Genomic DNA, 23,928 nt, shown 5'->3' on the forward strand with positions numbered 1-23,928 from the left:
TTCTAAGGTATTTATAAGGTACCATGTGATTTTTTTTGTTCTTTGTATGTTTCTCCCCCATGGTATAACCCCTGTTTTCACTGTATTTGTATTTGATGTCAGTCTAATTTGGGGATGGGAAGGGAAAAAACAAATTGTTTAAATAGGGATACAGTTTGACCCATTGTAACAAGGAGATGTAGAAGACACTATGTTGAAAATTAACTTTATAATTTAGATGGGGGGGGCATGGGGGAGGGTGGGGGAATTATAGTTGTGGAGGTGGGAGGGAAGGGATGGTAGGGGAAAAACAAAGGAGGAGGCAACAATGCTTGATAAAAAATGTACTCATTACCTTTCTCATGTAACTGTAACCCCTCTGTACAGTATTTTCACAATAAAAAACTTATTAAAAAAAGAAAATTTACCTTCCATTTTGTTATCCTATAACTATATTATAGTATTCACAAACAGGATTCCAAACATGTATAGAACAATATCAGACAGTGATATGATTTTTTTGCTTGTACTGTCAAATTCAATATATGAAATTCAAGAGGTGAAAGAAGGCCTGTTTGATTTATTTTTACTTACTCTGCTCTTTGTTTCTTCCTCATGGTCTTAAGAATCCTGTTATTGTTTCATTTTTATTTGGAGAACTTCTGTAAAGCATGGTTCAGATGAATTTGCTGCAATGAAATTTTTGTTTTTCTTCATATTGAGAATGTCTTGATTTCTCCTTTTCTAACATACTTTCACAGGGAATAGGATTCTGTGTTAACAATTATTTTTGCTCTTGAAAAATATTATGTTTCTTTTCCTGACCTCATTGGTTTCTGATAACAAGTCTTCTGTCATTTAAATTGAGGTTTGCCTATAAGTAATGTGTCATTTTCCTCTGGATATTTTCAACAACTTTTATTTATCTTTAGTTTTCAGAATTTCGATTAATTTTAATAGAACTTTTGGATAGATTTCTTTGAGTTTTCACTTTGAAGTTTATTCAGCTTCTTGAACCTGTAGGTTAATGTCCAGTTTTGGGAAGATTCTATGCATTAAGTGTTTTGAATATTTCTTTAGTCTCTTTCTGTTTCTCCTCCCTTTCAGTGACATGGTGACGCAATATTAAACCCTAAGTTATGATCTCATTTTCCCTTAGGAAGCGGGTTGACAATCCCAACAAGGTAAGACACTTAAGTAATAACTAAGTGACTTTTTGGTGTGTCTGCAGCTAAAATCTCTCTTAATTAAGAGAGTTTTTAATGATAGTTGTCAGAGAGCTTGAAAATTGCTGTTTGTATACCACAGGTACATAACACACCAGTGGTTGGTTATCACAATGAGCCAAGACACCCTTTCTTTTGCCATGAAAAGAAACTATTACAAATGTTTGAAATCTCCTTTGTTTTAAACTTCTTTTTCTGATGGATCCTTAAAGGTAACCACGATTTTCCATATATGTATTGGCATATTTAATGTAGTTTGATTTGTCTTGATGAGAACTTATTCTATTATGTGACTTCACATATCTCTAATTCAGGTCATTACAAATAGTTTAAAACTCAGTGTGCAAGTCTCTTCCCAATTTTAAGAATTTAAAACTTTTGTTTTTCCTGTGAACAACTTGCTAAAAGTAGAAATGTTATTTGACAACAAAAACCAAGCAGGGGTTGTTGGCCCTTTTCTTTGCCCTGTAAAAGCTTCTACTTCCTAAGGGAATCAAAGCTGAAAGAACATGTCTTTACTGAACATCAATTTAAGGAAAAATAAACTAGAGCTTTTAGAAGGCAGGTGAAAATAAACTTGGTTCTATGTCTACATCTTTTATTTAGAGACTTTTATTTTGGTGCTACTGGGGTTTGAGCTCATTGTCTTGAGCTTGTAAGGAAGATCTCTGCCACTTGAGCCACAGTCCTCCTTTAGGAAGTTTGTGAACAGAGTAACTGGAAGAGGCAGATCTTGGACTCTGAGGGCTATGTGGACATTCTATCTCAAGGAACTTGTATTTCCTTTTAGTATGTAATACAGTAGTTGATCCCTCTGGATAATGAACATGATTAATTATAACATAGAAAATCAACTCAGATTTTCTCATGTTTAAGGTAGAAATTCAGATTCTTATACTGTTATTCAATCTCAAGTTGCTGAGTTCTTGGTTATTCTAATAAAAATAAATAAATTTGGTCTACTGTGTGAATATCTAGAGTCCTGTATAATTTATTATGTCCAAGTACAGTTTTTGTCTTTTACCATCCAGTGTGTTTACTTATAGTTAGGCACATTCTAGGTATGACAAATGAGGGAAACCATGCAACCTGTGTTTCTTTGGGTCTGGCTTGCTTCACTTAATAATTTTTTTCCAAGTCTTTCCATTTCTTTATGAATGGTAAAATATCATTCTTTCTGATGGAATAGTAGAATTCCATTGTGTATTTATACTACACTTTCTGGATCCATTTGTTCACTGAAGCGCACCTGACTTGATTCCATATTTTGGCTATGGTAAACAATGCTGCAATGAACATAGTTGTGCTAGCAGCTTTAGTGTGGCATTGTTTGTGTTCTATTGGATAAATGCCCAAGAGTGTAATTGCTGGGTCATAGGGAAGTTCTGTGTTTAGTATTTTGAGGATACTTCATACTGCTTTCCAGAGTGATTGAACAAGTTTACTTTCCCACTAACAGCGTAGAAGAAGGTTGTTCTTAGGAGAAGATCACAAAGGCTCAATAGCAACATGAATATGATAACATAAAATGATATTTAAAAATGATATTTATTGAAATGAACTCCAAGAAATGGAAACAATAGTTGTTTTGTTTTTCTTTGTTGCTGCTGTTGTTTTCATTTCCTTTTGTTTGTTCATTTATCTGTCTTTAGCAGGGTAAGGGGTGGTACAGAAATGATGGAACAAATCTTTTTTTAACCCCTAATTTTATGTATTTGGGAGAATTCTCCTTGGGTCAGATCTGCTAAGGGCTTTTCAATTTTTTTAACCTTTACATAGAATGCAGTTTTTGTTTTCTTAATTCTTTGTATAGTTCTTTTAGTCTCTAGTTTATTTCTGATCTAACATTTACTGTTTTCTTTTACCTACAGATTTGGGGTTTTTGGATTGTTGTTTTTCTAGGAGTTTGAAATATGTCCTTGGAGTGGTAATTTAATATTTTTCTATTTTGTTGACGCAGGTGCTAATAGCTATAAACTTTCTTCCATGAACTGTGTAGAGAATAATCACTGCTACCAGTGCTAGCAAAGAAAGTCAGTGTGATAAGAGATGGACTCTCCATTTATCTTTTCCTGCCAGTTATACTCAGTTTTGTGGGCCTCAAGATACTCCTTTCTATAAATCACTACATCAGAAGACACCTTAGTTACAAAAAAAAGAAATTACAGTTTTTAGAATGAAAGAACTCCTCAGATGGCCACTGGTGCTCACACCTGTAATCCTTGCTAGTCAGGAGGCTGAGATCTGAGGATTGCGGTTCAAAGCTAGCCCAGGTAGGAAAGTCCACGAGTCTCTTACCTCCAATTTAACCATCAGAAAACCAGAAGTGGATCTGTGGCTCAAAGTGGTAGAGTACTCACCTTGAGCAAAAGAGCTCAGGGACAGCATTCAAGCTCTGAGTTCAAGCCTCACACCCAACCAAAAATAAAACATAGAAAAGACCCCCTTCTTCTTCCCTAACCTGTATAGAAAAGAAATTCTGAATAAAAAATTCATGTTAGCTCTCCAAGTTTCCTCAACTAATTTTGCATATTTGTTTCACATGAATGTTTATAAGTAATGGTTACAATATTGATATTTTAAGTTCTGAGAAAGGGGACTAATATGTATTTTTCTGTAAATAATTCTACATTCATTATTTAAAATTTTATATCTATATCTTTTATTAACATAATATTTGTAATATCATGTGAATAGCCAGTGATGAAGAAATCCCAGATTCTTAACATACTAAGTATAGTGGTGATGAATATTATGTGTATGATATTTTTGATGTCTAGGTTAGTTTTAAACTTGGGAGGTCTAGTTCTTCTAATGGTAGACTTGTTAATTTCTTCCTGTAATTCCAGTCAATTTATTTATATATTTTAAGGCTATGTTATTAAGTGCCTACATTTTCAAGTTTCTTAATTTTCCTGGTAAAGTGAAAGTTACTAATTGTGGCACCAAATTATAATTATAATGAAATATCTATATGTAGAAAGATTAGCATGAATAAATTACAAAAATACTGAGAAAAGCATACAAATTATGGAAGAGTATAAATAGTATGATTATAGGGACATAAAATTTGAAGTCTTTATAAAGTATATTTAAGGTTATAATGTTTAGCTGATGAAAATATATGAGCAACTCCATAATGTTGGTAACTAATGGGGGAAGGAAGAGAGTTGTAAGGAAAAGTACAAAAGAGGCTTCATAGGTTCTTGTAATGTTCTGTCTTACATTGTTGGATATAAACATGTATGTTTAATTTGGATTATTTATTTTGTATATATACGCATATATTCTTCTGTTATTGTATGTTTCATAATTAAAATGACCAACTAATTTTATTTAAAACAGATTAAACATGGTGTTATGATTATGCGCTAAAGTTTCAGGCAGTTGTGACCTTACTTGTGATCCTGAGACACACACTGATAATGGCAGGCTTATTTTTAATTAGGGCCATGCCTTTGGCTTAACACCTGGATTGAGCAAACTAGGGTGAACTACACCCTTTACAATTTATGGCTATGTTAAAGGCATTCAGTCCCTTGTCCTGATAAGAAAGTTTCTCATTAAATTTTCATACCTTTAAAATTTTTCCATTCACACATCCTTTACTTGTATAATTAATCTTTTGCAATAGGTCCTATTCAGATAACCTGTAACAACTAAATTAGAATGCTTCCTTGTTGCTAGTCTTTATATATTACAACATATATGTATTTATTTAAACTTTATAACAGTCCTCTGAAGTGATCAGTGTTACTCTTTCTGTTTTTCATATGAATAAACCATAATGAGGAGAGATAAATATATCTTGCCCAAGATATGTTTGATTCTAAAGTGGATCCAAAACCAGATAGTCTGGCTTCAAAGTCTGTGCTCTTAACCATTGAGATCAAGCCTTGTTCTTGACATCTCCCTTTCTAAAAATTGTCATCTTGTCCATAACTTCAGTATAACCTACTAAATACAAATTGGTTTCTAGCAGCCTCTTCCCTCGCCCTTCAGATTTCTGTCTACTGCAGATGCTCCATCACTGCTCTTGGTCCAGCAATTCATATTGTCTGTCTGCCTAAAGTTTAATATTTTTAGATAGTTATTGCAGAAATGTTTTCTTAGCTACTCCTAGTCAAGAGAATCGCTTGGTTCTTTCTGTCCTATCAAGGTAGGTAAATCTACTACCAGGCTGTGGTGTCTTTTCCTATTTATATCTATCTTGTGTTGATCAGACACCTAATTTATGTCATAAATTACACAAATAAAATGTCTGTAGTTATTCATATTATCATGGATAAACCCCAAGGACATAATGCTGAGAAAAACATACAAATTATGGAAGAGTATGAATGATATGATCATACATACAAAAATTCAAACCTTGCAAAAAGTGAAAAATGTGTGTTCGGTGCCAAATTAAATACGATAAAAATGTGTAACAAAGTCCAGTATGTTGGTAACTTGTGGGAGAAGGAAAGGAGTTGTGGCTACATAACATAATTTATGTGCAAAATAATAATAAAAAGTTTTACTTCCTTATAAACAGTGAGTAAAATACTGTTGTCAAAGAAGACAAATGCCTACAAGAATTCCCAGAAATGGAGAGTGAATCCTTTCCTCAGAGCATGTGCATAAAGCCAACAGAAGAGAGGAATAAATGTGGAATACCTGCGAGTGTTTACAAACCTATGGGTAAGACAAAAGGAGTAATGATTGTTGGCACAGTGCCTTCTATCTGACAAGCAACCAATGTGTAGTATTTTCTTTTAGAATAAATGATCGAAAGACGCATATCTGATGCAAATTATAAGCCTGGCAGAGGTAAGATATTTTCATGAAGGGGAATAAAAATTACGTAGATGTCTGGACATAACTTTTGGTTAAAAAGTGAAGTCTAGCCAGGCTTTGGTAGCTCATACCTGTAATCCTAGCTACTCAGGAAGCTGAGATTTGAGGATCACAGTTTCAAGCCAGCCTGGTTAAGAAAGTCTGAGAGACTCTAATCTCCAATAAACTATTTTTAAAATGCCAGAAGTGGAGCTGTAGGTTAAGTGGTAGAATGCTAGCTTTGAGCAAAAGAAGTTCAGAGACAGTGCCCAGTCCCTGAGTTCAAGCCCCAGGAGCAGACCAAGCATGCGCACGCGCACACACATACACACACAGAGAGTTTAGATAGTCCTTCTTTCCTCTCTGAAATGTTGCTGGGAGGCTGGTCCTAAGTACTTGTAATAGTTAATTTTATGTGTCAACTTTAAAGGGATGCAATACTTGGTTAAACCTTATTCTTAGAGTCTTAAGAGTGTTTCTGGATAAAATTAACATTTAAATTGGTAACCTGAATAAATCAGATTGTGGTTCCTAAGGTGACAGGTTTTCAGTCACATCTGTTGAGGACCAGAATTGAACCAAAAGCTGAATAACTCCTGAGAACTCCTTCTGCCTGGATGTTTGAGAGTATACCAGGCCTCAGAACTCCATCTGAGACAGTTCTTCCTGAGTCTGGACAAACTGCTTGCTTTCAAATTTGAGTTCATACCATTGGCTCTCCCATGTCTCCAGCTTGCCCACTGTAGATCTTGTGACTTTCCAGCCTCATAAGGAGGTAAGTCAATTCCTTATAATCTCTCTCTCTCTCTCTCTCTCTCTCTCTCTCTCTCTCTCTCTCTCTCTCTCTGTCTCTCTCTCACACACACACACACACACACTTTCTCTCATTCTGTCTCTCTCTCAGTCTGTCTCTGTATCTCTCACTATGAATGTGTGATATGCTTATATGTTTCTGTATCTCTCACTATGAATGTGTGATATGGTTATATTGTATGTGTGTCCAAATATATCTCCATATCATGATGCACATATTTCTCAATATATTGATTCTGCTTCTTATAATTTGGAGCAATTAAGACCTAGTTTTTCCCAATGAGGAAGAATTTATTGTTGATATAAAATGGAGAAAAATTGAATGGACTATTTTAGATATATAAAAGATAAGTATTTAATGGTAGGGAGTAAAAAGATAAGAAAAATGTGTATCGAATAATACAAAGTAAAGTATAAAAATACATATTTGAAGATGCCAAGGAGACTGTAGAGGGTGCTCTCTGATCAGCTTAGATACTAAAGAAAAATTTAATTATGAACAAAGAATGTACAACCTAAGACTTCCTTGGTATTCACTGAGGAGTTACTTAAAAGCATATTTGTGAATAACATTACAGTTAGAAATATAAAAAGAGTGTCCATTAATTTACATTCAAATATGCTAAAATTGCAGAATAAAAAAGCTGAGTGGCAAAGAGCAGGGTGCTTTATTTTTAGCAATAGGAAAAGCTAAGAGAGATCAGGGCCTGCTTTAGTACCATGTTCTAATACTCTGGGAGACACAAACATCTTTGTCCTGATTTGGTTCTCTCTTCTATTCAAAAGTAAATATTGGAAAATACAAATGAAGTAGGGCCTTCAGTGAACCCTAGTTCATCCCGGACCTAGGGCTTACATTCCACCTTTTTTAAGAGCATACTAATCCTAAAAGTTGCCACAATAATAAATATGATATATTTTAGCTCAATCATTTTAACAACCATTGAGCAAGCATGTGTCCTGTTCTTGGCAGCATTCAAACATTGGAAACACAGAGAAGAAGATAACAGAAAAATCTCATTGAGAACTTGAAGAATTCCAGAGAATGAAGCAGGAGTTAGAGATTAAGAAATGATCTCATTTCACCAAAGGAAATGAAATGAATTCCTCAAACTCAGACCATCAGGTCACAAACCAGATTGATACACCCCATATGAAACATCTGGTAAGCAATTAACTGTGAAATACAGGCTTTTGAACCCTGGGATTATCTTTGATTCTGCTCCAGTGCCTGGTTCTCTTGTGATATCCTCATAGCTTTCCATAGTTAGCTTTATCTCTTGGTTGTAATTTGGTCCTTGATTTCTAATTAAATGCTAATACGACTTTCACTCAGTTTATTTAACAAATGTTAATCAAATGTATGCTGTGCACCACAATCTATTACAGATGCTGGGGATACACCAGGAAGTAAAGGTCTCTTTCATGATGGAACTGAAGTTCTGGTGCTGGTCATGATATGTATACATGTGTGTATACATATATACACACATAAACTTACATGCATATACATAAACATTCATATACATACCACATGCATGTGTTCATGAGGGTGAATAAGTCAGGATAGGGTTATCAGATACTGTGGATTACTATTTTATGTATGTGACTAGAGAAGTCTCACATGGGATGACACTTGAACAGAGATTGAAAGGAATGAAGTGTGAGAATCTGCTTGGGTCTGATGTAAAGAAATCTCAACAGAAAAAAACACCATTGTAACAGCTGGGAGAGACCAAGTGGGGAAGCCTAGATAGAGCTCATAGTGGTAGCTAAAGCAAGGGAAGCATGGGATGCAAAACCTTCTAAACTATTGGAAAGAGTTCAGCTATCATCTGAGGCTGAACTTTTGAAGATTTTCGAATAGAAAGCTGCCATCATCTGGCATGTCTTTTTGCTTGAAATTTTAAAATTATCTTTAAGTAATTGTACAGAGGAGGTGCCACTTAATAAATCAGTTTATTAATAAAGCGCAACTTGATCAGTGTCACCCCCTGCAACATTCTCCTTCCCGTTTAACCCACGCTTTCCTATATTTTTCTTAATTTTGTGGTCAATGGATTCTTGACGGGAGTAGAGAGCGATAAAAATAGAAGAAAAAGTGCAGTGAGGAAGTCTATGAGCATACCTGACAGACTGGGAAGAAACTGTGGCTTGGGCCAGGCAGTAATGATAGAGTCGGGAAAAGGTAATGTGATTCTGAACATACTTTTCAAAAGTATAGCTAAAACAATTTGCTATTAGATTGGCCATGGCGTTTGTGGAGTTTACATCTGCTTGAGCCATTCGTGTCCTGTAAAACATAGTTTCTCCTCACCTCCTGATCCTAGCCACTTCTAACCACTTTGGGGGCCAACTCTTCTGAGAATCCTGTCACTTAACTCTTAAAATAGATTTCTACTGCCTTACACTGCTTAGGCTTATTCTAAGCCCCTGGGAGAGACGCTTTATTCCTTGAAGTTAGAGACAACTATAATTGGAATGACTTGCATTTTCGTCTTCAACATGAATATTAGTCTCAGGAAAAAAATGAGATTACATAGAAATATGTAGCATTTTGTTTTTCTTGGTTAAGAAATTAATGCTTAGAGACTAGTGTGATCCCAAAATAAAAATAGGAACATAAATCCTGCCTGAGGATGAGAATATTCTGGGAAAATAAACCTGTCTTCTTATATCAAATGAAAAAAAAAAGTTTCAGGAAAATTCTTTTCCTCCATATCATGGTAAAAATAATTTAGTTCAGAAAGCTCTTATTCTACCAGTCATTTAGGGCCTACAAGAGAAACTAAGTGCTGATGCTTGTTCTATTTTTTTTTCTCTCCATTGAAGTATACACATCATCATCTGAGCTACCACTGCTTTTTACCACTAATTGGAGCCCAGGCCAAGGTCTGAAGTAAAGTAGCTAAGGGGGATGGTATCACTGCATCCTGGGTCAGACCAAGGGAATCCAGCTATGCTTCTGCGTTGTGGCTGTTACACAAATGCCTACCATTCTCACACATGAACAGGAGCTGATTAGCACTCTGGTGCCCTATTTAAGCTTTCTAGCTCCAGAGAGAAGCTATTTTAAAAAGTGAAAAGATTACACTCTGATAATAGACCAGAAGCCTTACACGTGTGGATGGTTCACAGAAGTCTCAAAGAGCAGACTCAGAATAAATGTAACCTGTACCTGATGGAGTAATGAGAGTGAATCAACCTTGTTTTGACTACAAGGATCGTTTGAAGGAAGTTCTCTGCTCAGATCATGGCTGCCTCTGTGAGCCAACACAATGCTGTGGGGTCAGAGGACTAATGTCTGATCCAACTTCCGTATTCTCAAGGAACCAATTAGACCACATCACAGTCCTTTAATGCCTCAGGGATCTTTGGTCTTAGTTGGTTAAAATCTCTCTTGCAACTTTCTTGATCTCTTTCTGAGGGTTCCTGCAAAGAAGCATTTTCTCCAGGATTTCTAATCTGAGGAGTGGATGAATAGGGGAAATCACAGTATCCTAATTTATTCAAGCACAAGATGAAACTGGAGCTTTGTTAGTTTCAGGCTAAGACCCCTACAAACAGGGACTTAAGTTATAGGTCATATTTATGGAGGAAGAAGCTCTAGGAAGATTAGCTCACTCAATTGTAAAAATACCTATGTTCCTTTATGAAGAGAAATTATATGATCGAAGGATGGAATTTATTGTAACATTGGTAGCAATTATTTTCTATTCAGGAAAGGCAACCTGGGAATATTTGTAGCTAAACAAATATATTCAACATATATTATGTGTGTCAGGAACCTTGCCCAACACTGAGGATCTGATAATGGAGGAGGATTAAGGCATTGGTCTTGGCTCTGTAATCAAGAAACTCACAACTATACTCCCATCCACACTTTTAGATGGTAGTAGAGCAGGTCCATTATGTAGCCTATCATTTGTGTCCTGGAAACGTTCCAATGTCTTGCAGACCTGTTTTTTTTTATTTTTTCTTTTATGTGTCAAAGATAAAAACAAATTTTGGGGTAACAGGCTGTATTTACCACCATAGCATATCCTGGCATTCTGATTATCTAGAGTGGCCCATAGGATGATGATGTAGCACACTATAGAACTTAAGTGGAAGATCCTTCCGTGGTGTAGAGACAGAGTCCTCCCAGTGTCTCCAGATGTATAAATATTGAAATAACACTGCTGAGAATAGCTGCTTGCTTATGTGTCTTTCTGATCACCTTGGCCAGTCATAATAAGGTGTCATAATAAAGCTAGTAGTTACTAGCTGGAAGTTACTAGCCTCATTATGGGCTGGAGGACTAGGCAGGAGTACTCTGCTGTCCTAGTTATCAGGTTAGTGAAGTTTTACATTCCTCGGTGGATCAGGCTACCTCAAAGGTAGAATTTGAACTTCTTCAGGGAAGTTTTCTGATATGTTCCAGTTGCACTGAAGTTGGTAGCTTGAACTTTCTATCAAGGGATGTATGATCCTCTGAAGAAGTATTTGCATACCTTGTAGGTATCCTTATTGTCAGTATTTATTACCCATGCATTTTTTGGGTTCTTGTCTAAAAATTTGACCAAAACTCAAGTGTTGTCACCACTAAAATGATAAGGAATTAAGGCAATATGTCTATTGATTTAGCTTAATTGTTCCACCTTGTATTCATAAATCAACATATTTTTGTGCCCTGTGAATACACACAACAAAAAATGTCAATTTTAATTTTAAAATAACATTTTTAAGTAAGAAGAAATATAGGAAAGAAATGTCAGAGATTGTGTCAGTTTGGGCATAGATAAAATGAGTCCTATCTTCTGGTCCATTTAGTATGTTGTTACATTTGTCTGTGTGTCTGAGTATGACCTTGAGCCCTGCCCAGATAAGTAAGCCATGATTAAATATGTCAAGTTTAATAACCATTATATTTTATAAAATCTTTTAAATTTATAGAAAAATTATAAAGATAATGCAAAATGTTTCCCTATACTTCTCACCCAGTTTTTCCTGTGGTTAACATCCTGCATTACTATTCTATATTTTCCCATCTAAGAAGTTAATATTGGTAAATTGCTCTTAAATTCTATTTTATTTAAATTTTATCAGTTTTTACTAATGCTGGTCTGTTGTGTCATTGTTCATATAGAACATATGAATAGGATATCTACACAGTCCTATTTAGAGTTATCTTTATCTACGTTTTGTATCTATGTTACATCTGTTTTATAAACTTCCTCTGAGTTCTGGAGTAGTTCATGAAATTGCAATTATTTGCTTACTGGTATGGATGAATGATATGTGAAATTGTATAGTCATAGTATTAATAGGGAACAGTTATATGAATGGAGACAATGGACAAGAGAGAGGTTTTAATGTCCTAAGCAGGATTTTGGCCCCACATGTCAGGGCAGTCTCTAGCTGAGCAATGCTGGAACACTTGGAAATTCTCATTTTATAAGTTGGACCTATATGTTTCTGTAGAAAGAAAGTTGAAATGCCACCACAGCCTCTCCCCACACATAAAGCTGGGACCTTATACATCTAATAGGAACACCTACTTATGTCAGTGTGACATAACAGAGCATACTGTTGTTGTTGCCAGTTTGAGGTTGTAACTCAGTGCCTCATATTTTCTCTTGCTTTGCTAGCTTATAGCTGGCTCTCAACCACTTGAACCAAGCCTACAGCTTGGCTTTTGCTGGTTAATTGGAGATGATTTTTCTCAGACTTTTCTGTCCTGGCTGGCTTTGAACTAAAGTCAGTTCAAAACTCTAGCTGCTCCAGCCCTACTTGAGTAGCCAGGGTTACAGGCGTAAGCTACTAGCATAATGCTATAGAGCCCACTTTTAACCCTTTCAGGCTCAGGCCTTATCCCCCTAGGCTCATATTATATGTTTTATCCTCTGGAACTGAATTTGTCCTTTCTTCTAAAGATTCTTGATTGCTTTTAAAATAATTTTGTATTAATTTTTCTGCATTTTTTCTGATGATAAAATTATATTATCATTGCTGAAATGTAGAAATTATATAACAGTATGTGAGCAGATAAATAATCCCATCATTTTATAGCAACTACTGACACCATTCAAGTGTATTCCTTTCTAGATCTTTCACAAAGAAATCTATTTCACTGAAATTATGCTGTGTTTATAATGTGATATTTTACATTCTTGTTTTAAAAGAAATACTTGTAAAAACTTTGTGATATTATTAAACACTTAGAGTGAACATCTCTTTTAATAGTAGTATTGTATTCCCTTATCATTCTCTGAATATTAGACATTTGGCTTGTTCTCATAAATGGTGCTTTGAAGAACAATGTATGCTTACGTGTTTGACCTCACTTAATATTATTTCTTTAGACTCCCTTACAGAAATAGAATTCATGGACCAGAGATTATGAAGATATTTAAAGCTCTGGGAGCCTTTTCCCAGATTGCTATCAAGAAATCATTATACTGTGTTCTTGCCAGCGCTGAACATTCTCATTTTAAAGTCCTTTCTTGTATGGTGGGTACAATATTACTATCATTGTTTCATCTGAGTCTTTATGTAGATTAACATTTGATCTGTTATTATAAATCTTCTCTCTCAGTTTATCATCTGCCTTTCAGTTTTAAATTAATTTTCTATTCACAAACCCTTCTCCTCATCGGTCAGTATTTTATTTGGAAATATTTTTGGTGTCTATCAATAACAGAAGTAAAAGGAAATATTATAATCAATTTACATAAATTAACAATAAATCTGAATTTTGGATAGTACATTTTATAAAGCAAGGAATAAGAGCACAGAGGAGCTTGGCCAGTGTACCTGTGATATCATGATACTACCATGTGGTAGCTATCACAGCAGTGAAACTCCCAGCCTCACACTGTCACCTTGCTGAGACATGGAAGGTCCTTCTCTCCCAGTTCTGCTCATCTTTTAGAAGCTAATGCGTCTGTTCTATTTAGTGATCTCTGGAGAGTCAGGATAGTCACTGCTAACTGACTGTGGTTTAACCATCCACATGGGCTCTAAGCCTTTTAAAATGTCTCTACTAGAGCCCTGTGATTTGACTAGAGACCACAAAGCATCCTCTGGCAACTCTGCCAGTCTCCCTGCCCTCCATTAGAACAAGCAGACAAGATGTGATAATAGAAGGAAAGAATGAGGTCATCTCAGAATAAGAGCCCAGTATGGAAATAACAAGCTTAGAACTCAATGTAGTTCACGCCATGAAAACCACGCTTCATCCTATGCAAAGCTGGTGCCTCTGTAGTCATCCTCTCTCTGATCCTTTGTCTCTGTCTCTTTCTCTCCCCCAGCTCCCATGTCAGCCTCCCCCTTTCCTCCTGTAATTCTCTTCCCTTAAGTTATTCCTAATTATTTCTCCATCTTTCCTATTTACTCGGGAAATTACCTGGATATCTAGGATTCAGGGCTTCATCTTTTACATAATGCCAGCTCCAAGGGTACCACACAGTTCTGCTGTGTGTTCTTTGCAGTTTTCCTTAGATGAGCCCACTTCTAGGTCGGGAACAGTAGAGTCAGGATGAGACTTAATTTTTCTTTAGTTTCTCCTAAAAGAGAAAACTGAAATCTAGCTTTGTAAAACTACTTAATCTGAGATGAAAACGACATCTTGTCAAAGCATTATTTTTGTGGTAGATAATACAGCTTAAGGTATATCAGGAGAGAAATAATTTGTGCTACCTTGACTCTGGGCTTTGCCCATCATAGAAGAATAAACTTTACCATTATTGTGTTGGGGATAATTTGGGCCTGGCCTGCTTTACAGATAGAACCAGAGCAACTACAGAAGCTCCCTTTCTTGCTATGCAGGATTGATGATGCCTGCTCCAATTAATTTATGAGTGAGTTTATCTCACTTCAAAATGGCAGGCACCCCACCTGCCCTGCCACCAAGATAAATTATGTATTGCTCATTTACTACTTGTATTTTCCAGAATAATATATATATCCATACTTTATCTTAATTAGGGAATATCTCTATCTGTCTATATCTATGTATATATATATATATATGTATATATGTTCAATTTTTCTTGTATAAGTAGGTAGCTTTGGAAATAGAAAATTTGGCTTCCTTGCAGTCTTCTATTTCTTCTGATGGAGATAGTCATTGAGAAGATTCTTTTCATTGGAGCACGCCATTGGAAGCACCTGCTTTATGTTGAATGTGTAACTAATAGGCCTACCTTAACCTGGGACTAGGAGACCAGAGACCAGGAAACAGCCAATGTATCAAGTGCTTTTTTTTTTTAGCGTTTCCCTTCAGTATTTCACACAGCCATTTAAGTTCCATGATATAGTGTTTCCATTTTATAGAAGAGCAAAGGTATTGAGAACAGAAACTCTGGTCATATGATACTGTCTAATAAACCATTAATAATGTTTCAAACCACTAAAGTTTGCATATTGCAAGTATAATTTTTTCATTTAAGATTTATCCATCCTGAAACAATAGTAGCAATAGTAACAATAAATGGTCAAAAGTATATGTTTTTGCTCCTTACCTGTTCAGTGGGAAGTATTAAGTTTTCACAAAAACAGTTCTTAGTAAATGACCACATTATAAATGATCAAACACGAATTATTCTCTCTTTATAATGTGAAAACATAGTAATAAGAAATGCTTTTCAGCTTGGGGAATAGGGAAGAAATGAAAGAGTAATGCAATCTTTTATCAAAGTCTGTGCAAAAGGCATGTAGCAAACCAATCTGTAATCCTTTTTTTCTCATGTAGAAAAAATAGTTTTTTTTCCCCTTTGGAAATCCATGCCACTTTTGGGGACAGAAACTTGTTTTCCCTAAGTTCACAGGGTGCCAGGCTCTCAAGAAAGCCTGCTTTGGGAGTAGCTCCCACCTCCAGCTGTAAAAGGACCTGACATTTGTCTCTTTGTACAATGTATTGCAGGCAGATGGAGCTTCATTCCAAACTGACCTGCTGAGTTTGAGTATGAGGCTTTCAGACATGAAATCTTGATTAACAGTAAATGTTAATTGAAGCAGTGAATTATTAACGTGTTTTTCCATAAATTATAAATGCTGTTGTTGGCTGTTTTTACCCCTTGTGACATCATAAAACTTTCCAAGAAATCGCTAGCTTTGTAGAGGAAAACAGGAAGAGATGCTGCATTTGATGGCATTTGTGGCAACCTAGTTATTATTCTCTGGCCTGACTAGCTGTGGATGACACCACCTTTCTTCTGGAATCTTACATCTTTTCAGTCAAATCAATCATCTTTCCCATAAATGAAGAACTCTCTCCAAATGATCTCATTGAACCATCTAGCTTTAGTTTGTAACCAATAATTTATGACTCTTTTTTTTTTTACTTCAAAGTCCTGGGCCCTAGACTCTACTTGATATCTCATGGAACCTCAAAGTCATATTCATTGATTTAACAAGTGCTTATCAAGTACATATGTCTCTAGCATCATTTCATTCTGGGTCCAGAGGAGGTTTGTTCTTTATGCCATTTACATTTTGGTAGGGAGGAGAGGAGACATAAAACACAGAGAAGAACAGGGAGTACTAAGCACTGGACATGATGGTGGCCGCGGCAGTGGAGCAAATAGCATGCTCAGATACCTTTATTTAAGAAGTGACTTAGAAGAACTTCCAGAGAGGTCTAATTTTCTGTTTCTCATGTGGAGGAGGAGTAGAAAGATACTCATCGTGATTGTTCTTGGAAATCAGAGAAACATGTTTATTTTGTAGAAGTGGGAGTTACTGAAGATTTTTAACAAATAAGAAGTAAAATTTGGAAGGGAAAAAACAAATTGTTTAAATAGGGATACAGGTGGACCCATTGCAGCGATGAGATGTACAGGACGTTATGTCAAAAAACAAACCTTACAGCTTTGGCATGGCGGGGGTGGTTTGAGGGGGAGATGGGAAGGGATGGGAAGGGGAAACAAAGGAAGAGGCAACAATGCTTGATAAGAAATGAACTCATTACCTTGCTCATGTAATTGTAATCCCTCTGTACAGTATTTTCACAATAAAAAAACATAAAATTTTGCCATGCACAGATGTCTCACACCTGTAAGCCTATCTGCTGATGAGGCTGAGATGTAAGGATAGCAACTTTCCTACCCAGGCTAGGTAGGAAAGTCCGGGAGACTCTGAGGCTCTAATTAACCACCCTTGAAAAGCCAAAAGTGGAGCTGTGGCTCAAGCAAAAGAGTTTAGGGACAGCACCAAGACAAGGCCCTGATTTCAAGCTTCAGGACTGGCACCAAAAAAGTAAGAAAGAAAAGTAAAATAAAAAGTTCAATGATACATTTAGTAGTAACATTAACTAACTTGTATCAAAGTCTTCTCCTGAATCCCAGAAGCTATTCTGCAGATATCCAGTCTTCCTGAAATCTCCTGAATTTTTGTGATCACGTGGATTTAGAAAAATCCTCATGTAGGTAGATATGATGTTTGAGAATATTTGAATATAAAAAGTGATTTGCTAGAGAATTTCTCATATGAGAAGCAGCTGAGGTCCCAGCTTTCTCCCAGTCCAGTCCAGTCCAGCTTTTCCAGGTTCTTGTACTCAGGTCTCAGTGCCCAGAGAATGTGCCAACTCACGAATAAGCCCATTGGTAACCCAGCATTTCCTTTGTACTTTGAGGCAGAAGCATAGAGGGGATGGTAAAGAATTATTGTTCATTTTACATATATCTAGTGATACTCTTTCTGTCTGACCTTGTTGCTACCTCCTACCAGTCACTGAATACAGTGCACAAGTTGCCATGATGAGTGATGTGAACTGGCTCACTTAACTCCTTCCTTTCTGGTAAGTCTTGCCATCTGCAAAGGCTGAAACACTAACACCAACATTTCCTAGATTCTTTTTCAGCTAGGATTTTGAATGTAAGTTACCTTCCACAATTGGATTCATTCATAGATGATTGAGAAGGTCACATTATCCCTTTGGTGTTTCTCTGTCAGCAGACAAGGTTCTAGGATGATAGTTATTCTGCCACAGTATCCGAAGGTCCATTGACCAAGTTTGTGACTAGCAGGGAGCCTGAAGTATCAGTGACTTTCCAAATATGACTTTCTGATCCCTGAATCACAGTTGTGAAGTATATTCTTGTACTAAGAAGGTCACTTAGGCAGTATTCTGAGAATCATTTCAGAAGACCAAAACTACAACCCTTGCAACAGTTTTGTTAGAATCTAATTCCCTATTTTAAAGCTTTTTCTGATTAAAGAAGAGTAGTTGTTTCCTGTAGTGAATATTCACAGATGGCCTAAGAAGTGTATAAACAAAATAATGAGAATCTACCCAACCATATGATTAATTCTGCTGGGGGAGATGGAGAAGTTTCCCTGAAAGAAATGGTTATTTCATGTATTTCTTGTTTTTTGTTTTTCTTTTTGGTAGTCCTGGGGATTGAACTTATGTCCTTGTACTTGCCAACTCCACCACCTCCAGCCTGTATAATATATCTTAAAGTATGAGTAGTAATTATTATTCTTTGGGTAGTTTATGGTGAAAAGACAGGGTAAGCATTGAAAAGAACTGATGTAGCATGAAATGTTCAAGATGATAATATTTATGGACCATTAAATAGCCAACTGATTTTCTATGGCTATATTAAAGACAGTTTTTGTTTTAATAATGCAGTTATATCTCAGCATTTCCCACAGAATGTTCATCAGTTTTTTTGTAGCACTTTTCATGTCATAAGTAACATGTCTGTATGTATTTATAAAACACATACACATATATAGATGATGATGGATGAAGACATGTATATTGATAGTGATTAATGTGTTTCTTTCCCTTGTCCAGTTGGCCAGTAAAGAAGGAGAATGTCAGGCTGTCATGTAGTTGGGTGGTTAGCTTATGGGCTTCAGGAGTCAGATTGCCAATGCCATTTACCCACTCTGTCATGTTCCTTCTCTAATATCTATAATGATACTGACCTCGCCTCAATAGAATAAGTGTTTTAAGAATTAGAATCAATGCATATACAATCCTTAGAATGTAGCAATCATGCAGAAAGCCTAAATACTAGTTTTCATGGTTGTACTCACTTGGCTAATGAGTGATTAACTGTGGCTCCTTAAGTTGGAATGACACTTGAAAAAAATCTGGGGTTTTTCTTCATTGTTATTGCTCTGTGATATTTCTCTTTGCTATTACTAACTTGTTTTTGTGAACTATTTTGACCTATTCTGGCTATCAAAAGATGTGCCAGGGAGTGCATGTAGCACCACCAAATTGCAAAGGGGAATTTTTGTGCTGGTTGTTAAAACACAAAGTTTATGATGGTTCAAGGCAACAGAAGGTAAATATCAGTAGAAATTGATAGAAATTCTTTGACATTTTAAAGTAAAGTATTTTGAACATTATTGAAGGCCCACAATTGTTTGATGGAAACTAGGAAAAATGATAGTGACAGATTCTGCTAACACAACTTTGAAGCCTATTTACCTAACACTCCCACTTCTAAGAAAATATTCTGTGGGCTAAGAAGGCTATGCTTGTGCCTTTTTCTTAAATATGTACTATTCCTATTGCCCTTTACCCATTCTTATTCCACACCTACATTTCTTGAAATGTTTCAGACCTGAGTTTTTGTTGTCTTCTTCAAACTCTCCTTCCAGTACTCAAAACACGGACAAGCTTCAGCTTCATGCAGTAGTCATTGGATAAAAATAGAATTTCTGCTATCTAAGAAATTTGACCTTTGTCTTTATGTGAAGAAGCTACACATCAGGGAAGATCTTCATTCTCTCTCATATACTATCTCTTCTGAATTGCTCTACTCTAGAGAACCTGAATTTTGTTTTTAGATTTACCATCTTTAGATTTACCCCCATTAAACTATACTTTTTGAAAGCTTTGCAAATTTTTCATGATTTCACTCAAAACAGTCTTTGCATTAATCCTTTATTTCAATAACATTCACCAAGGCTTCTAATAGATAGCCTATATTTATTTGTGACTCAAAACAAGAGGAACATATTCCTGAGGAACATTTTGTAGGATGGAAGAGACAAGAGAGTAAAACTTAAAATAGCAGATGACTCAATTCATAGTAAAAAGCAGTTGCAGAATTCTATAGGCAAACTAAGCAAAACCAAGATTTTCTTGACAGAAGACAAGCATTGAATCTTGGAAGGTATCAGAGATGACAGAGATTTTGTTTATATGAGTTTTGGTCAGTTCTCTATTTTATTGAGATAGGTTTTTATTGAGATCTAATTCACAAGCCATGTAATTCACACATGTTAAATATGCACGTGATGACTCAGTGAATTCATAAGCATATACACCTAATTCCATATCCAATTTAAAAATACTCCTCAAAAGAAACTCTGTATAATTTAGCTATCTTCTCAACCTCTCAAGCCTACCCAGTGGAAAAGCAACACTAATGTATTCTCTCCTCTCTATTGCATGTATACACATGTGCTAAGAATGAAAACACATGGAATTTGGAACAAAGTTGTTTCACAATATGATAAAATGTTAAATAAAAATTAATACTTTTATTCCAGCTTACATTTATTAAATTAGTGTATCACTAATATGACATTAAAATTGGCCTATTAATGTCACATAAATTAATGTCTTGTATCTTTTTCATGAGCATATATTGGTTGTAGACAGGAATTCCATAGTGATACTTTTATACATGCAGTGTTCCCTTTTCAAATTCACCAACTCTGTCATTCTTCCTCTTTCCTTGTTTTTCCCTTTCTAAAGCAGTTTCAACAGGTTATATATATGTGTATATCTGTATATATATATTATATTTTTGTCTATCCATATGAAGTGTTTCAAACATATTCACTGTCCTTCACTCTCTCCATTTGGCCTCTCCCCTCTTATTGCTATATACCCTCCAACAGAATGTATTATCCATTCTGATACGTAATTTTCTTTTGTGTATATTGATTGTACAAAGGAGTTTCAACATAGGATTTCACACATGCCTATATTATACTTTAATGAGAATAACTCTCATTTCTTTCTGTACATTTTTTTGGGGGGGCCAGTCTTGGGGCTTGAACACTAAGCCTGGGTACTGTCCCTGAGCTCTTTAGCTCAAGGCTACTACTCTACCACTTGAACCACAGTGCCACTTCCAGCCTTTTCTGTTCATGTGGTGCTGGGGAATCGAACCCAGGGCCTCATGCATGTGAGACAAGCACTCTAACGCTGAGCCACTTTCCCAGCCCCTTTTCTGTACATTTTTTAAATTGTAGCCTAGTGATGAAGTGGCCTTTCATGACTTACATTCAGTCTCATAATGCTGAGCTTAGAGGAGAAAAACAAAGGAGGCGGTAACAGTGCTCCACAAGAAATGTACTCATTACCTTACTTGTGTAACTGTAACCCCTCTATTCAGCATCTTTACAATAAAATAAAATTTTAAAAATACATAAATAATGATCGATTGCCAAACCTCCTATGTAGAAGTAGTCCAAATGATTTATGCACATTTTCTGACTTCAAGAGCATATCTTTCCACCCAAGAGCGTGGTTTTACCTACAGACTTGTTTCCTAGGAGCTTAGTATGAAATGAGGAAAAAAAAAAACCTCACAGTGGAGAAACCTCATTGTGGAGAAACACCATTTCAGCCAAGTCTTCACTATAAATAGTGAATATCAATACCTTTGATATGATGTAAGAATGCTGCTTCACATTTGGGACCTTTCTCTCAGAAGCTCAGAACCTCAGTTTGATCCTGAGAAAAAGATCAGAATAAATCCCACTTGAGGAACAGTCTATAAAATCCCTGACCATTACCCTTCAGAACTTTAGTACCTTACCCTAACTTTTAGTACTCTGCTCTAACTTTTGTTAACAGTCAACAGAGAAGTGAACTGTCAGCCGGGCACTGGTGGCTCAGGTCTGTAATCCTATCTACTCAGGAGGTGAGATCTAAGGATCACAGTTTGAAGCTGGCCCAGACAGAAAGTCCCCATGAGACTCTTATCTCCAATTAACCACTCAAAAACTGGAAGTGGAGCTATGGCTCAAGTAGTAGAGTGCTAACCTTGAGCACAAAGGGGCTCAGGAACAGCGTCCAGGCCCTGAGTTCAAGCCCTACAATTGACAAAAAAAAGTGAATTGTCAATTAAGATCCTAAAAATCTTTATGATTAAATTCAATATGATACTCAATAGAAGGTGGATATGGGAGTTGCTAATACCGGGGTTCAAGCTCAGGGCTTTTCTGTTTCTCTGGCTGGTATTCTAATAATTCACCGAAGCATCCCACCTGGCTTTGCTGATTGTTTTGGAGATAGGATCTCAGGGACTTTTCTATCTCAACCAACTTAATCCTCCAGGTTTTAGTCTCTGGAGTAGCTAGGATTGACAGGTCTTAGTCTCCTGAGTACTTAGGATTGACAGGCATGAGCCACAAATCCAGCCTATGCATATTTTTGGAACAGAAAAAGATATTTTGTAAGAAAAAAAAAACAGGAAAATTGGATTAGATGATAGATTTTTACTAACAATAATGAATCAAATGATTAGTCAGAAAATTGAAAGAATGAAAAACTGATCAAGATTAAAAGACCTTTATGTGCTGTTGAGACATGAGTGTCAATGCTGTCTTTCTTTGTCTTGTTTCTGGGCTAGCCAAACACTGCCTGGAATATTTAACTGTCTCCCAAGTCTTCAATTCAGCAAAGACTTATTTCACATCAGCCAACCACTTTTTCCCTTTCTTCTAATTCTTACCTGAGTTTTCTAGCCTCTAACTTGTTCTTATTCAAGAAACATATTTTCAAATATTCCAAAGTAATCCCTGCTGACTACTTTAATTTTTCAGGTCAGTTAACAGAGCTGTGTAGAAAATATTCTACAGAGTGCTTCTCCAGGGAAGTCCATTTCTTACTAAGAAGTGTCTCTGCTGTGCATTTTCATAGAATGAGCATATTATTTAAGGCAAAGGGGAGGTTCATTCATATTCATGATATATGTAAGATTGCAGCTTCCCTTTATATTGGGCATATTGCCATCTTTCTCCCAAGTTTTATGGAAATCTTTGCCCAAGTAATTGCTATCATTTGGAACCTAGGGTTGGATGGAGTTGGGATGGTGCAGGGTGATGGGTAGGTGGAGTATGACATGTATTTTTCAGACAGGAAAACATTTCTGAAGCAAGAGCAGTGTATAGGAAAAGCTTAAGAGGCTGGAACACAGGGAATGAGAGGCAGTTTGTTAAATAAAAATGGGTGTGTGATGCAGTTTTAGTGTGGAAAAGTGCAGGTCCTACTGAAAAATTTCATATTAATCCCTAAAGTTACTAATATTATCCTGAATAAAGTCTATCTTATTTTAATGGACTTCACGAATATGTTTTTCTTTAATAAAAGATCTTTCAAGCTCAAGGCTTGCCTCCTTACGTAGGCTGTAAACCTTGTTGCTTTATTTCACGAATTGTCTTTACTGCAGTATAGTGACACTTAATTACTGATGTATTGAAACCTTTTCACATAATTTTGTGCATTCTTAATTATTTTCCATTTTGAAGGCATAATTGGGTGTTTTTCTTTTTTAGTTTATGATTTTTTTTATTGTGAAAATACTCTACAGAGGAGTTACAATTACATGCCCTACAAAAGATACTTAAAGGTGTGCTACACATAGAAAACCGACAAGATCACAATAAAGGCCAAGAAAACACACCCAAACTAGGTGTTTTTCTTTAGGCGACGTCTATCCTTTAATAACCAAAAACTAAAAAGAGTAATTTGCTTTTTCTTTTCTAACTTCATCTGTTAACAATATGAATCACTCTAATGTGTGATCCACAGTGTTTACTCCATCAAAATAAATATTGGTAATTTCACAAACCACCTTCAAATACCCAAGTCCAGGAAACCATTTCAAGTCACTTTCATGCTTGTAATTGACAATCCTTCTGCCTCCAGCATTGATGACTGGCTCCTCTGCTCAGCTCTCCTCATTTGACTTCCTCAAACTACCCTCCTTCTCTTTACCTCTGTTGGTTCTATTTTTCCATGAAGCTGTATGTTTTGTCATTAATGGAAATTCTGTTTGGAGATCTATTTATATCCTAAGCATTTAGCTTTCATCATCTCCATTACACTTATATCCTTAATTACTAC

At 36.0% G+C, this 23,928-nt stretch overlaps 1 long non-coding RNA gene across 3 annotated transcripts in view; it reads left to right on the forward strand.

Moving 5' to 3' along the window:
• The window catches only part of LOC138836492 (uncharacterized), a 77,745-nt gene that overhangs the window by 26,756 nt on the left and 27,061 nt on the right, over window positions 1-23,928 (forward strand). The window contains exons 3-8 of one of the 3 annotated variants that reach the window (XR_011374955.1): window positions 1,087-1,163; window positions 5,743-5,888; window positions 5,967-6,017; window positions 6,560-6,798; window positions 7,810-8,001; window positions 13,181-13,328. This is a non-coding gene — a long non-coding RNA (uncharacterized lncRNA). The remainder of the gene's footprint in view (window positions 1-1,086; window positions 1,164-5,742; window positions 5,889-5,966; window positions 6,018-6,559; window positions 6,799-7,809; window positions 8,002-13,180; window positions 13,329-23,928) is intronic. The other 2 variants (XR_011374956.1, XR_011374957.1) reach the window with 2 other exon arrangements.

This window comes from Dipodomys merriami, unplaced genomic scaffold, assembly GCF_024711535.1.
Source record: "Dipodomys merriami isolate MVZ:Mamm:240054 unplaced genomic scaffold, mDipMer1.0.p SCAF_25, whole genome shotgun sequence".
NCBI classification, from domain to species: domain Eukaryota; kingdom Metazoa; phylum Chordata; class Mammalia; order Rodentia; family Heteromyidae; genus Dipodomys; species Dipodomys merriami.